The 17,387-nt window shown below is 55.0% G+C and overlaps 1 protein-coding gene across 3 annotated transcripts in view; it reads right to left on the bottom strand.

Moving 5' to 3' along the window:
• The window catches only part of fgf12a (fibroblast growth factor 12a), a 592,060-nt gene that overhangs the window by 50,644 nt on the left and 524,029 nt on the right, over window positions 1–17,387 (bottom strand). The gene's annotated exons all lie outside the window — the stretch shown is intronic.

Here is a 17,387-nt window from a genome sequence, read left to right as displayed (position 1 = left end):
ACACACTCCCCTGCACCCACACACTCCCCTGCACCCACACACTCCCCTGCACCCACACACTCACACACTCCCCTGCAGCCACACACTGACACACTTCCCTGCACCCACACACTCCCCTGTACCCACACACTCACACACTCCCCTGCACCCAAACACTCCCCTGCACCCACACACTCACACACTCGTCTGCACCCACACACTCCCCTGCACCCACACATTCCCCTGCACCCACACACCCACACATTCCCCTGCACCCACACATTCCCCTGCACCCACACACCCACACACTCCACTGCACCCACACACTCCCCAGCACCCACACATTCCCCTACACCCACACACCCACACACTCCCCTGCACCCACACACTCCCCTGCACCCACACATTCCCCTGCACCCACACACCCACACACTCCACTGCACCCACACACCCCCTGCACCCACACACTCCTTGCACTCACACACTCCCCTGCACCCACACACTCACACACTCCCCTGCACTCACACACTCCCCTGCACCCACACACCCACACACTCCACTGCACCCACACACTCCCCTGCACCCACACACTCACACAGTCCCCTGCACACACACACTCACACACTCCCCTGCACCCACACACTCCCCTGCACCCACACACTCCCCTGCACTCACACACTCTCCTGCACCCACACACTCACACACACCCCTGCACCCACACACTCCCCTGCACACACACACACACACACTCCCCTGCACACACACACTCACACACTCCCCTGCACCCACACACTCACACATTCCCCTGCACCCACACACTCCCCTGTACCCACACACTCACACATTCCCCTGCACCCACACACTCACACACTCCCCTGCACACACACACTCACACACTCCCCTGCACCCACACACTCACACATTCCCCTGCACCCACACGCTTCCATGCACTCACACACCCACACACTCCCCTGCACCCACACACTCACACAGTTCCCTGCACCCACACACTCCCCTGCACTCACACGCTCCCCTGCACTCACACGCTCCCCTGCACTCACACACTCCCCTGCAACCACACACCCACACACTCCCCTGCACCCACACACTCCCCTGCACCCACACACTCCCCTGCACCCACACACCCACACACTCCACTGCACCCACACACTCCCCTGCACCCACACACTCACACATTCCCCTGCACACACACACTCACACACTCCCCTGCACCCACACACTCCCCTGCACCCACACACTCCCCTGCACTCACACACTCTCCTGCACCCACACACTCACACACACCCCTGCACCCACACACTCCCCTGCACACACACACACACACACTCCCCTGCACACACACACTCACACACTCCCCTGCACCCACACACTCACACATTCCCCTGCACCCACACACTCCCCTGTACCCACACACTCACACATTCCCCTGCACCCACACACTCACACACTCCCCTGCACACACACACTCACACACTCCCCTGCACCCACACACTCACACATTCCCCTGCACCCACACGCTTCCATGCACTCACACACCCACACACTCCCCTGCACCCACACACTCACACAGTCCCCTGCACCCACACACCCACACACTCCCCTGCACTCACACGCTCCCCTGCACTCACACACTCCCCTGCAACCACACACCCACACACTCCCCTGCACCCACACACCCACACACTCCCCTGCACTCACACACTCCCCTGCACCCACACGCTCCCCTGCACCCACACACTCCCCTGCACCCACACACTCACACACTCCCCTGCACCCACACACTCCCCTGCTCCCACACACTCCCCAGCACCCACACACTCCCCTGCACCCACACACTCCCCTGCACCCACACACTCACACACTCCACTGCACTCACACACCCACACACTCCCCTGCACTCACACACTCCCCTGCACCCACACACTCCCCTGCACCCACACACTCCCCTGCACCCACACGCTCCACTGCACCCACACACTCACACACTCCACTGCACTCACACACCCACACACTCCCCTGCACTCACACACTCACACACTCCCCTGCACTCACACACCCACACACTCACACACTACCCTACACTCACACACTCCCCTGCACCCACGCACCCACACAACCACACACTCCCCTGCACCCACAAACTCCCCTGCACCCACACACCCACACACTCCCCTGCACCCACACACCCACACACTCCCCTGCACTCACACACTCCCCTGCACTCACACACTCCCCTGCACCCACACACTCCCCTGCACCCACACACTCCCCTGCACCCACACACTCCCCTGCACTCACACAGTCCCCTGCACCCACACAGTCCCCTGCACCCACACACTCACACAGTCCCCTGCACACACACACTCCCCTGCACCCACACACTCACACACTCCCCTGCACCCACACACTCCCCTGTACCCACACACTCCCCTGCACCCACACACTCCCCTGTACCCACACACTCCCCTGCACCCACACACTCCCCTGCACCCACACACTCCCCTGCACACACACACTCACTCCCCTGCACCCACGCACTTCCCTGCACTCACATACTCCCCTGCACTCACACACTCACACACTCCCCTGCACCCACACACTCCCCTGCACCCACACACTCACACTCCCCTGCATCCACACACTCCCCTGCACCCTCACACTCACACATTACCCTGCACCCACACACCCACACACTCCCCTGCACTCACACACACCCCTGCACCCACACACTCCCCTGCATCCACACACTCCCCTGCACTCACACACTCCCCTGCACCCCCAAACTCACACTCTCCCCTACAGACACTCCGCTGCACTCACACACTCACGCACTCCCCTGCACCCACACACTCCCCTGCACCCTCACCCTCACACACTCCCCTGCACCCACATACTCACACACTCCCCTGCACCCACACACTCCCCTGCACCCTCACACTCACACATTACCCTGCACCCACACACCCACACACTCCCCTGCACTCACACACACCCCTGCACCCACACACTCCCCTGCATCCACACACCCCCTGCACCCACACACTCCCCTGTACCCACACACTCACACACTCCCCTACAGTCACACACCCACACACTCCCCTGCACCCTCACACACTCCCCTGCACTCACACACTCCCCTGCACCCCCAAACTCACACTCTCCCCTGCACCCACACACTCACACACTCCCCTGCACCCACACACTCCCCTGCACCCACACACACCCCAGCACCCACACCCCCCCCTGACCCACACACTCCCCTGCACCCACACACTCCCCTGCACCCACACACTCCCCTGCACCCACACACTTCCTGCACCCACACACTCACACATTCCCCTGCACCCACACACTCCCCTGCACCCACACACTCACACACTCCCCTGCACCCACACAGTCCCCTGCACCCACACACTCACACACTCCCCTGCACCCACACACTCCCCTGCACCCACACACACCCCTGCACCCACACACTCACACACTCCCCTGCACCCACACACTCACACACTCTCCTGCACCCACACACTCCCCTGCACCCACACACTCACACACTACCCTGCACCTACACACTCCCCTACACCCACACACACCCCTGCACCCACACACTCACACACTCCCCTGCACCCACACACTCACACACTCCCCTGCACCCACACACTCCCCTGCACCCACACACACACACACTCCCCTGCACCCACACACTCCCCTGCACCCACACACTCACACACTCCCCTGCACCCACACACTCCCCTGCACCCACACACTCCCCTGCACCCACACACTCCCCTGCACACACACACTCACTCCCCTGCACCCACACACTCCCCTGCACTCACATACTCCCCTGCACTCACACACTCCCCTGCACCCACACACTCCCCTGCACCCACACACTCACACTCCCCTGCACCCACACACTCCCCTGCACCCACACACTCAGACACTCCGCTGCACTCACACACTCACGCACTCCCCTGCACCCACACACTCCCCTGCACCCTCACCCTCACGCACTCCCCTGCACCCACACACTCCCCTGCACCCACACACTCCCTGCACCCACACACTCCCCTGCACTCACACAGTCCCCTGCACCCACACAGTCCCCTGCACCCACACACACACACACTCCCCTGCACCCACACACTCCCCTGCACCCACACACTCACACACTCCCCTGCACCCACACACTCACACACTCCCCTGCACCCACACACTCCACTGTACCCACACACTCCCCTGCACCCACACACTCCCCTGCACCCACACACTCCCCTGCACCCACACACTCCCCTGCACCCACACACTCCCCTGCACCCACACACTCCCCTGCACCCACACACTCCCCTGCACACACACACTCACTCCCCTGCACCCACACACTCCCCTGCACCCACACACTCCCCTGCACCCACACACTCAGACACTCCGCTGCACTCACACACTCACGCACTCCCCTGCACCCACACACTCCCCTGCACCCTCACGCACTCCCCTGCACCCACACCCCCCCCTGACCCACACACTCCCCTGCACCCACACACTCCCCTGCACCCACACACTCCCCTGCACCCACACACTCCCCTGCACCCACACACTTCCTGCACCCACACACTCACACATTCCCCTGCACCCACACACTCCCCTGCACCCACACACTCACACACTCCCCTGCACCCACACAGTCCCCTGCACCCACACACTCACACACTCCCCTGCACCCACACACTCCCCTGCACCCACACACACCCCTGCACCCACACACTCACACACTCCCCTGCACCCACACACTCACACACTCTCCTGCACCCACACACTCCCCTGCACCCACACACTCACACACTACCCTGCACCTACACACTCCCCTACACCCACACACACCCCTGCACCCACACACTCACACACTCCCCTGCACCCACACACTCACACACTCCCCTGCACCCACACACTCCCCTGCACCCACACACACACACACTCCCCTGCACCCACACACTCCCCTGCACCCACACACTCACACACTCCCCTGCACCCACACACTCCCCTGCACCCACACACTCCCCTGCACCCACACACTCCCCTGCACACACACACTCACTCCCCTGCACCCACACACTCCCCTGCACTCACATACTCCCCTGCACTCACACACTCCCCTGCACCCACACACTCCCCTGCACCCACACACTCACACTCCCCTGCACCCACACACTCCCCTGCACCCACACACTCAGACACTCCGCTGCACTCACACACTCACGCACTCCCCTGCACCCACACACTCCCCTGCACCCTCACCCTCACGCACTCCCCTGCACCCACACACTCCCCTGCACCCACACACTCCCTGCACCCACACACTCCCCTGCACTCACACAGTCCCCTGCACCCACACAGTCCCCTGCACCCACACACTCACACACTCCCCTGCACCCACACACTCACACACTCCCCTGCACCCACACACTCCACTGTACCCACACACTCCCCTGCACCCACACACTCCCCTGCACCCACACACTCCCCTGCACCCACACACTCCCCTGCACCCACACACTCCCCTGCACACACACACTCACTCCCCTGCACCCACACACTCCCCTGCACTCACATACTCCCCTGCACCCACACACTCAGACACTCCGCTGCACTCACACACTCACGCACTCCCCTGCACCCACACACTCCCCTGCACCCTCGCCCTCACGCACTCCCCTGCACCCACACACTCCCCTGCACCCACACACTCCCTGCACCCACACACTCCCCTGCACTCACACAGTCCCCTGCACCCACACAGTCCCCTGCACCCACACACTCACACAGTCCCCTGCACACACACACTCCCCTGCACCCACACACTCACACACTCCCCTGCACCCACACACTCCACTGTACCCACACACTCCCCTGCACCCACACACTCCCCTGCACCCACACACTCCCCTGCACCCACACACTCCCCTGCACCCACACACTCCCCTGCACACACACACTCACTCCCCTGCACCCACACACTCCCCTGCACTCACATACTCCCCTGCACTCACATACTCCCCTGCACTCACACACTCACACACTCCCCTGCACCCACACACTCCCCTGCACCCACAGACTCTCACTCCCCTGCACCCACACACTCCCCTGCACCCACACACTCAGACACTCCGCTGCACTCACACACTCACGCACTCCCCTGCACCCACACACTCCCCTGCACCCACACACTCCCTGCACCCACACACTCCCCTGCACTCACACAGTCCCCTGCACCCACACAGTCCCCTGCACCCACACACTCACACAGTCCCCTGCACCCACACACTCACACACTCCCCTGCACCCACACACTCCACTGTACCCACACACTCCCCTGCACCCACACACTCCCCTGCACCCACACACTCCCCTGCACCCACACACTCCCCTGCACCCACACACTCCCCTGCACACACACACTCACTCCCCTGCACCCACACACTCCCCTGCACTCACATACTCCCCTGCACTCACACACTCACACACTCCCCTGCACCCACACACTCCCCTGCACCCACAGACTCTCACTCCCCTGCACCCACACACTCCCCTGCACCCACACACTCAGACACTCCGCTGCACTCACACACTCACGCAGTCCCCTGCACCCACACACTCCCCTGCACCCTCACCCTCACACACTCCCCTGCACCCACACACTCACACACTCCCCTGCACCCACACACTCCCCTGCACCCTCACACTCACACATTACCCTGCACCCACACACCCACACACTCCCCTGCACTCACACACACCCCTGCACCCACACACTCCCCTGCATCCACACACTCCCCTGCACCCACACACTCCCCTGTACCCACACACTCACACACTCCCCTACAGTCACACACCCACACACTCCCCTGCACCCTCACACACTCCCCTGCACTCACACACTCCCCTGCACCCCCAAACTCACACACTCCCCTGCACCCACACACTCACACACTCCCCTGCACCCACACACTCCCCTGCACCCACACACACCCCAGCACCCCCCCCCCCGACCCACACACTCCCCTGCACCCACACACTCCCCTGCACCCACACACTCCCCTGCACCCACACACTCCCCTGCACCCACACACTTCCTGCACCCACACACTCACACACTCCCCTGCACCCACACACTCCCCTGCACCCACACACTCACACACTCCCCTGCACCCACACACTCCCCTTCACCCACACACTCACACACTCCCCTGCACCCACACACTCCCCTGCACCCACACACACCCCTGCACCCACACACTCACACACTCCCCTGCATCCACACACTCACACACTCCCCTGCACCCACACACTCCCCTGCACCCACACACTCACACACTACCCTGCACCTACACACTCCCCTGCACCCACACACACCCCTGCACCCACACACTCACACACTCCCCTGCACCCACACACTCACACACTCCCCTGCACCCACACACTCCCCTGCACCCACACACACACACACTCCCCTGCTCCCACACACTCCCCTGCACCCACACACTCACACACTCCCCTGCACCCACACACTCCCCTGCACCCACACACTCCCCTGCACCCACACACTCCCCTGCACACACACACTCACTCCCCTGCACCCACACACTCCCCTGCACTCACATACTCCCCTGCACTCACACACTCACACACTCCCCTGCACCCACACACTCCCCTGCACCCACACACTCACACTCCCCTGCACCCACACACTCCCCTGCACCCACACACTCAGACACTCCGCTGCACTCACACACTCACGCACTCCCCTGCACCCACACACTCCCCTGCACCCTCACCCTCACGCACTCCCCTGCACCCACACACTCACACACTCCCCTGCACCCACACACTCCCCTGCACCCTCACACTCACACATTACCCTGGACCCACACACCCACACACTCCCCTGCACTCACACACACCCCTGCACCCACACACTCCCCTGCACCCACACACTCCCCTGCATCCACACACTCCCCTGCACCCACACACTCCCCTGTACCCTCACACTCACACACTCCCCTACAGTCACACACCCACACACTCCCCTGCACCCTCACACACTCCCCTGCACTCACACACTCCCCTGCACCCCCAAACTCACACACTCCCCTGCACCCACACACTCACACACTCCCCTGCACCCACACACTCCCCTGCACCCACACACACCCCAGCACCCACACCCCCCCCTGACCCACACACTCCCCTGCACCCACACACTCCCCTGCACCCACACACTCCCCTGTACCCACACACTCCCATGCACCCACACACTTCCTGCACCCACACACTCACACATTCCCCTGCACCCACACACTCCCCTGCACCCACACACTCCCCTGCACCCACACACTCACACACTCCCCTGCACCCACACACTCACACACTCCCCTGCACCCACACACTCCCCTGCACCCACACACACACACTCCCCTGCACCTACACACTCCCCTGCATCCACATACACCCCTGCACCCACACACTCACACACTCCCCTGTACCCACACCCTCACACACTCCCCTGCACCCACACACTCCCCTGCACCCACACACTCACACACTCCCCTGCACCCACACACTCCCCTGCACCCACACACTCACACACTCCCCTGCACCCACACACTCCCCTGCACCCACACACACCCCTGCACCCACACACTCACACACTCCCCTGCACCCACACACTCCCCTGCGGCCCACAATAAAGCACCGTGAACCCAACTCTTGCAAGAAAAGTCAAACATAAGAACATAAGAACATAAGAAATAGGAGCAGGAGTAGGCCATCTAGCCCCTCGAGCCTGCCCCGCCATTCAATAAGATCATGGCTGATCTGACGTGGATCAGTACCACTTACCTGCCTGATCCCCATAACCCTTAATTCCCTTACCGATCAGGAATCCATCCATCCGCGCTTTAAACATATTCAGCGAGGTAGCCTCCACCACCTCAGTGGGCAGAGAATTCCAGAGATTCACCACCCTCTGGGAGAAGAAGTTCCTCCTCAACTCTGTCTTAAACCGACCCCCCTTTATTTTGAGGCTGTGTCCTCTAGTTTTAACTTCCTTACTAAGTGGAAAGAATCTCTCCGCCTCCACCCTATCCAGCCCCCGCATTATCTTATAAGTCTCCATAAGATCCCCCCTCATCCTTCTAAACTCCAACGAGTACAAACCCAATCTCCTCAGCCTCTCCTCATAATCCAAACCCCTCATCTCCGGTATCAACCTGGTGAACCTTCTCTGCACTCCCTCCAATGCCAATATATCCTTCCTCATATAAGGGGACCAATACTGCACACAGTATTCCAGCTGCGGCCTCACCAATGCCCTGTACAGGTGCATCAAGACATCCCTGCTTTTATATTCTATCCCCCTCGCAATATAGGCCAACATCCCATTTGCCTTCTTGATCACCTGTTGTACCTGCAGACTGGGCTTTTGCGTCTCATGCACAAGGACCCCCAGGTCCCTTTGCACGGTAGCATGTTTTAATTTGTTTCCATTGAGATAGTAATCCCATTTGTTATTATTTCCTCCAAAGTGTATAACCTCGCATTTATCAACGTTATACTCCATTTGCCATATCCTCGCCCACTCACTCAGCCTGTCCAAATCTCTCTGCAGATCTTCTCCGTCCTCCACACGATTCACTTTTCCACTTATCTTTGTGTCGTCTGCAAACTTCGTTACCCTACATTTGCACCATCAACTCATTCACCTTGTAACGAATCTTATTGTGAAGGACCCTCTTGGGTCTAGTGACCACAATATGGTCGAATTTCTGATTCAGATGGAAGAGGAGAAAGTTTGGTCTCAAACCAGTGTCCTCTGTTTGAACAGAGGGAAATATGATAGGATGAGGGATGAATTGGCTAAGGTAGACTGGGAGAGCAGGCTGGCAGGTAGGATAGCTGAGGAACAGTGGAGGATTTTTAAGGAGATCCTTTTCAGTTCTCAGCAAAAATATATTCCAGCAAAAAACAAGGATTGTAAGAAAAGGGAGAACCAGCCGTGGATAACGAAGGAAATAAAGGAGAGTATTAAAATAAAAACAGCTGCGTACAGAGTGGCCAAAAATAGTGGAGAAACAAGTGATTGGGAAAAATTTAAGAAACAACAAAGAGAGACTAAGAAAGCGATAAAGAAAGGAAGGATAGACTATGAAGCTAGGCTAGCAATTAATATAAAAAATGATAGTAAAAGTTTTTATAAATATATAAAAAGGAATAGAGTGGCTAGAGTGAATGTTGGACCCTTGGAGGACGAGAGGGGGGAGTTAATAGTGGGAAATGAGGATATGGCTGAGTCTTTAAATAAGTTTTTTGTGTCGGTCTTCACGGTGGAGGACACAAATAGTTTGCCAAATATTAACGATAGAGGGTTGGCAGCAAGAGAAATACTTAATACAATTAATGTTACCAGAGAGGCAGTGCTGGGTAGACGAATGGGACTGAAGGTGGACAAGTCCCCGGGTCCGGATGGAATGCATCCCAGGGTATTGAAAGAAATGTCAGATGTAATAGTGGATGCGTTAGTGATTATTTATCAAAACTCGTTGCATTCTGGGGTAGTGCCGGTTGATTGGAAATCGGCTAATGTTACGCCGCTGTTTAAAAAAGGAAGGAGACAAAAGGCGGGTAACTATAGGCCGGTCAGCTTAACGTCTGTAGTAGGGAAAATGCTGGAATCCATTATTAAAGAGGAGATAGCAGGGCATCTGGATAGAAATGGTTCGATCAATCAGACGCAGCATGGATTCATGAGGGGAAAGTCGTGCTTGACGAACATGTTGGATTTTTATGAAGATGTGACTAGGGCGGTTGATGGAGGAGAACCGGTGGATGCGGTGTTTTTGGATTTCCAAAAGGCGTTTGATAAGGTGCCCCATAAAAGGCTGCTGAAGAAGATTAGGGCACACGGAGTTGGGGGTAGTGTGTTAAAGTGGATTGGGGACTGGCTATCCGACAGGAAGCAAAGAGTCGGAATAAATGGGTGTTTTTCCGGTTGGAGGAAGGTAACTAGTGGCGTGCCGCAGGGATCGATACTCGGGCCGCAACTGTTTACCATTTATATAGATGATCTGGAGGAGGGGACGGAGTGTAGGGTAACGAAGTTTGCAGACGACACAAAGATAAGTGGAAAAGTGAATCGTGTGGAGGACGGAGAAGATCTGCAGAGAGATTTGGACAGGCTGAGTGATTTTTTGCCATTCAGGCAAAGTGTCCTTATTCCAGCTTTTATCTGGACCCGCTTTGATGAGTCGCGAACACCCTCTCCCTCTACTCCCTTATCTAAATTACCACCTTCATTCACTTGCACCCTCTCCTCTACCATTAATTTTGTAATTCCCCTTACCCCTGCATCCTCCCCCCCATCAATTAGTTCCTTGATCCTAGTCAACTCTTCTAGCTCCCCTCCCCCCAACCTATCTAGTTTAAATTCTCCCCAGTAGCCTTAGCCAACCTACCGGCCAGGATATTGGTCCCCCTGTGATTCAAGTTCCACCTGTTTTTTGTATACAGATCACCCCTGCCCCTAAAGAGGTCCCAATGGTCCAGGAACCTGAATCCCTGCCCCCTGCACCAGTCCCTCAGCCACACATTCATCCTCCACCTCATTCCATTCCTGCCCTCACCTTCCCGTGGCACAGGCAGTAATCCTGAGATTACTACCTTTGCTTTCCTCTTTCTCAGCTGTCTCCCTAATTCCCTGTACTCCCTTTTCATGACCCCTTCTCCCTTCCTACCCACATCAGCGGTACCAATATGTACCGCTACCTCAGGCTCCTCTCCCTCCCACCTCAGGATTTCCGGGACGCGACTCGCGACATCCTGGATCCCGGCCCCAGCAACATCCCTTGCAAAGTCACACATGGGTTGAATGCACATTATGCAAGCCGTGGGATGCAGCAGGTTGGGATTCCCCCCGAGCCCAGATGAAAACCACCCCTCTCTCTCACCTTAAGGAGTGGCACTTGAACCGATGACAACCTTCTGCTCCCGAGGTGAGGGTGCGACTCACTTAGCACTGACACTGTGACATTGAATCAGCATTCACTATTGTCCTGGTATTATGTAACTCCTGTACATTCACATGTACACTTCCGTGAATATCACCACATTTAGATTTTTATTCATAAATTATATATTATGTAAAGGTCGTGAACAAAGAAATTCTGACCAATTCTCATTTAATATCCAAAGTGCATCTAGCCATTTGGGCAAATTACTGACCATTAAAATGGCTGAGGGACATGCAGAGGCAGGAAAAGCAATTTTACTATTAAAAGGAAGCCTCTGAGGAATAATTAACACACCCCCTGATGCTCTGCTCATTCCCCAACAGAATCAGAAACAAATTAAACACTCAAACACTTGCGCACAACAAACTCGCACAGGCAGCAATGTGATAATCAGCGGATGACCTGTTTCTTTTCAGTGATTAATAGTGGTGGTTGAGGGATGAATGTGACTATTGGAGAACTCCCACGCTCTTTTGTAAATGCTGTCCTGGGGGGATCTTGTCGACTGGTTTAATGCCTTATCAGAGGGGCGACACTGCCAACAGTGCAGTGCCAATGCAGTGGGAGTGCCAGACTGAATCGCGTGCTCAAGTTTCTGGAGCAGGACTTGAACCCATGATCTTCTGGCTTCAGTCTTACCCTAGTGCTGTCCCGCTAAAGGGATCAAGGGATATGGGGGGGGGGGGGGAGGCGGGATCAGGGTATTAAATTTGATGATCAGCCAGGATGGGGGAGGCGATGGCCTAGTGGTATTATCACTAGATTATTAATCCAGAAACTCAGCTAATGTTCTGGGGACCCGGGTTCGAATCCCGCCACGGCAGATGGTGGAATTTGAATTCAATAAAAAATATCTGGAATTATGAATCTACTGATGACCATGAAACCATTGTCGATTGTAGGAAAAACCCATCTGGTTCACTGATGTCCTTTTATCTGCTATCCTTACCCGGTCTGGCCTACATGTGAATCCAGAGCCACAGCAATGTGGTTGACTCTCAACTGACCTCTGAAATGGCCGAGCAAAACACTCAGTTGTATCAATCGACTGCAACGATTCAAGAGGGAGCTCACCACTACCTGCTCAAGGGCAACTAGGGATGGACAATAAATGCTGGCCCAGCCAGCGACGCCCAAATCCCACGAATGAATAAAAAAATACATAAATCAGAATGAACGGCAGAGCCGGTTTGAAGGGCTGAATGGTCTACTCCAGCCACCATTTCCTGTGTATATTTCTACGGATGAGCCCAGCGCGCTTGCACTCAATGAGGAAGGTTCGTACTTTTCATCGAATGACACAGGTTCAGAACCACTTCTACTGTTGTCCAGTGGCAACTGAGGAGAAAGAAACCAGCATCATGTTGCATCAAGCTGTCAGGTACAGGGAGATGGTATGAAGCACCGGGACCCCAGGACGGTGCAGAGATGAATGAATGAGGACATAGAAGGTTGTTAAGCGGCGTTTGAAATATCATGTTCAAGATATGGCGGCACGGTAGCACAGTGGTTAGCACTGCTGCTTCACAGCTCCAGGGACCTGGGTTCGATTCCCGGCTTGGGTCACTGTCTGTGTGGAGTTTGCACATTCTCCTCGTGTCTGCGTGGGTTTCCTCCGGGTGCTCCGGTTTCCTCCCACAGTCCAAAGATGTGCGGGTTAGGTTGATTGGCCAGGTTAAAAATTGCCCCTTAGAGTCCTGGGATGTGTAGGTTAGAGGGATTAGCGGATAACAATATGTGGGGGTAGGGCCTGGGTGGGATTGTGGTCGGTGCAGACTCGATGGGCCGAATGGCCTCCTTCTGCACTGTAGGGTTTCTATGATAGTGAGCTAAAAGTGATTCGGACAAGCAGTTCCAACTGCATGAAGGTGAAGGCCAGAGAACCACGCTCCAATCATGAGGCAGAAGACCGGTATGAATCCAGAATGAGAGCACCATCGTGTGTTTGCACACCGGCCTCTGAGTCAGAAGGTTCACATCCCACTCGAGACACTTGGCCCGTAATACACGTTGACACTCCCGGTGTAGTACTGAGGGAAATGTTATTGGATGAGATACAAACTGATGTCTTCCCTCTCAGGAAGAGCAGGGGAGTTCTCCCCGGAGTCCTGGTCAATATTTATCCATTAACCGCCATCACAAAAGCAGATTATCTGGTCGTGCTCGTGTTGCCGCTGGTGGGAGCTTGCTGTGCAGAAACTGGCTGCCCTGTTTTCCACATTACAACTTGATTGGTTGCAAAGCATTTTGGGATGTGCTGAGGTATTGAAGGGTGCTACAGAAATGCAAGTCTTTCTTTCTCAGGATGGAGGGTGGGTGTCTGACATTAGAAATCACAGTGATGTAATTGTGACATCCAGGTATCTGTCCGCTCCTGAGGTCAATCAGAGGGTAACTGCAGGAGCTGTAAGTTCCTGGCTCCAGATCAGAAGCTTTCAGAATGACATGCTGGGATTCCTTCTTTTTAAGGATATGTTTTGCATCTGCTTTGCAAGTGTGACAGCGTGCAGCGCGATGTCTCGACTGAAGGAAACAGATGGTGGATGTGATAAATGGATAGATGGAGAGACAGACAGAGGTTAGCGAATTGCAATAAAACTGAGAACTCTCAAACATCTTCAACCATCAACCGTAGTCACAAACACACCCTCACCCCCACTAATCCTGTGGCATACCGTTAGCCATGATGTGAAGATGCCGGCGTTGGACTCGGGTAAACACAGTTTCACAACACCAGGTTAAAGTCCAACAGGTTTATTTGGTAGCACAAGCCACTAGCTTTCGGAGCGCTTGCTGCTCCTTCATCAGGTGAGTGGGAGTTCTGTTCACAAACAGGACATATAAAGACACAAACTCAATTTACAAACTAACGGTTGGAATGCGAGTCTTTACAGGTAATCAAGTCTTAAAGGTACAGACAATGTGAGTGGAGAGAGGGTTAAGCACAGGTTAAAGAGATGTGTATTGTCTACAGCCAGGACAGTTAGTGAGATTTTGCAAGCCCAGGCAAGTTGTGGGGGTTACAGATAGTGTGACATGAACCCAAGATCCTGGTTGAGGCCGTCCTCATGTGTGCAGAACTTGGCTATCAGTCTCTGCTCAGAGCAGAGCAAAATCTCACTAACTGTCCTGGCTGGAGACAATACACATCTCTTTAACCTGTGCTTAACCCTCTCTCCACTCACATTGTCTGTACCTTTAAGACTTGATTATCTGTAAAGACTCGCATTCCAACCATTATCCTGTAAATTGAGTTTGTGTCTTTATATGCCCTGTTTGTGAACAGAACTCCCACTTACCTGAAGAAGGAGCAGCGCTCCGAAAGCTAGTGGCTTGTGCTACCAAATAAATGTGTTGGACTTCAACCTGGTGTTGTGAGACTTCTGGGTTCGATTCCTGGCTTAGGTCACGGTTTGCGTGGAGTTTGCACTTTCTTCCCGTGTCTGCGTGGGTTTCCTCCGGGTGCTCCGGTTTCCTCCCACAGTCCATAAGATGTGCTTGTCAGGTAGATTGGCCATGCTAAATTCTCCCTCAGTGTACCCGAACATGCGCCGGAGTGTGGCGACTGGGGGATTTTCACAGTAACTTCATTGCAGTGTTAATGTAAGCGTATTTGTGACACTAATAAATAAACTTTAAACTGCAGCCCAATTGGGTTCTGAGTGCGGCTCATGAGACATTTTGTTGACTGTTGCCCGTGCACAGGATTGCCACATTCGGCTGATTTCCATTTACGTAGTTTTTTCCCTACCTGTCTGACGAAGTGATTCACACACAAAGCAAGACAAATGAAGTGAGGTCCGTGCTGATTACTCACAACATTGACTGTGAGAGCCGTACACGGCCTCTGTGAGCAAAGTTTTTACCATTTGAAGTTGATGATAATTCTATTAATATATAAATGGTGAAGCATTTTCCATAGCTTGTTATGAAATATTTGGCGTGTATTAAATGTATTTAATCTTATTCATGGGGCCATGGTTAGTGAACAAGCCTGATGTCAATCTTGCGGCCCATTGAGATGCAGGAGGGCCACTTGTGTCCCACTCACTGGTCTAGGTTTCCCCTCACTATGTTAGGCAGCTTCGTGTTTCCCCACACCAATGATTTTGGACCATATTCATTGCTGAATAATCAGTCAGGCCAATTCTGGCCATTATTTATGTAAAAAGAACCTGAAGAAATCTAGGCACACACCAAGATAGCAAAATCCCCAGCAACAATCATTCCCCAGCATGTGCTCTTACACCATTCACTGACCCAACAAATGTGGAAAGAAAAATCAACATCCCAGCAATCGTTCTACATGATCTGAAATGCCTTCTGCCTGTTGAACTTCAGAGGTGGGAGTAAGTCCTTTCGCTTTGCTCATTCCTACATCAATGTGAAGGTATAACTTCCATCTTAGTAATCTTCACTGGAGGTGGATACTCCTCAAACCCACCATCTCCAGCTCCCAGAAGGACAAGGGCAGTAGGTGCATGGGAACATCACCATCTTCAAGATCCCCCCACCATCCTGACCTGGAACTCCATCGTGGCTGGATCAAAATCCTGGAGCTCCCTTCCAAACAGCATCTTGGGATGTGATTGCACTGGAGGGGGTGCAGAGGAGATTCACCAGGATGCTGCCTGGAATGGAACATTTAACTTATGAAGAGAGGTTGGATAGGCCTGGGTTGTTTTTGTTGGAGCAGAGAAGACTGAGGGGCAACCTGATTGAGGTGTTCAAGATTATGAGGGGCATGGACAGGGTGGATAGGGAGCAGCTGTTCCCCCTGAGCTGAAGGGTCAGTTACGAGGGGGCACAAGTTAAAAGTGAGGGGTGGGAGGTTTAGGGGGGATTTGAGTAAAATCTTTTTTATCCAGAGGGTGGTGAGGGTCTGGAATGCGCTGCCTGGGAGGGTGGTGGAGGCGGGATGCCTCACATCCTTTAAAAAGTACCTGGATGAGTACGTGGCACGCCATAACACCCAAGGCCAAGTGCTGGCAAGTGGGATTAGGTGGATAGGTCAGGGCATTTCATGTGTCGGTGCAGCCTCGATGGGCTGAAGGGCCTCTTCTGCACTCTGGTATTCTGTGATTCTGGGCGTACCTACAGCAGTGCAGGAGAAGGTTCATCCACGCCTTCCCAGGACAACAGAGGCCAGTGCTGAATGCAGGCTCTACCATCAGCTGTCCACATCCCAGGAACAAGTAAAAAGGAAAGTTTCTCTAATGCCATCCTTCAGTTACCCTTGACCGACTTTTCAGCAATCTTCGGTCATTGTTAAGTTTCCATCCCTGCTATCTTTAATCCGCTTAGCTTCTGCATTATCCACTA

The sequence above is a fragment of the Mustelus asterias genome, chromosome 3 (genome assembly GCF_964213995.1).
Source record: "Mustelus asterias chromosome 3, sMusAst1.hap1.1, whole genome shotgun sequence".
Lineage (NCBI taxonomy): Eukaryota > Metazoa > Chordata > Chondrichthyes > Carcharhiniformes > Triakidae > Mustelus > Mustelus asterias.
Note: the sequence above shows the minus strand (reverse complement) of the source record. Positions and strands in the feature narration are given on the sequence as shown.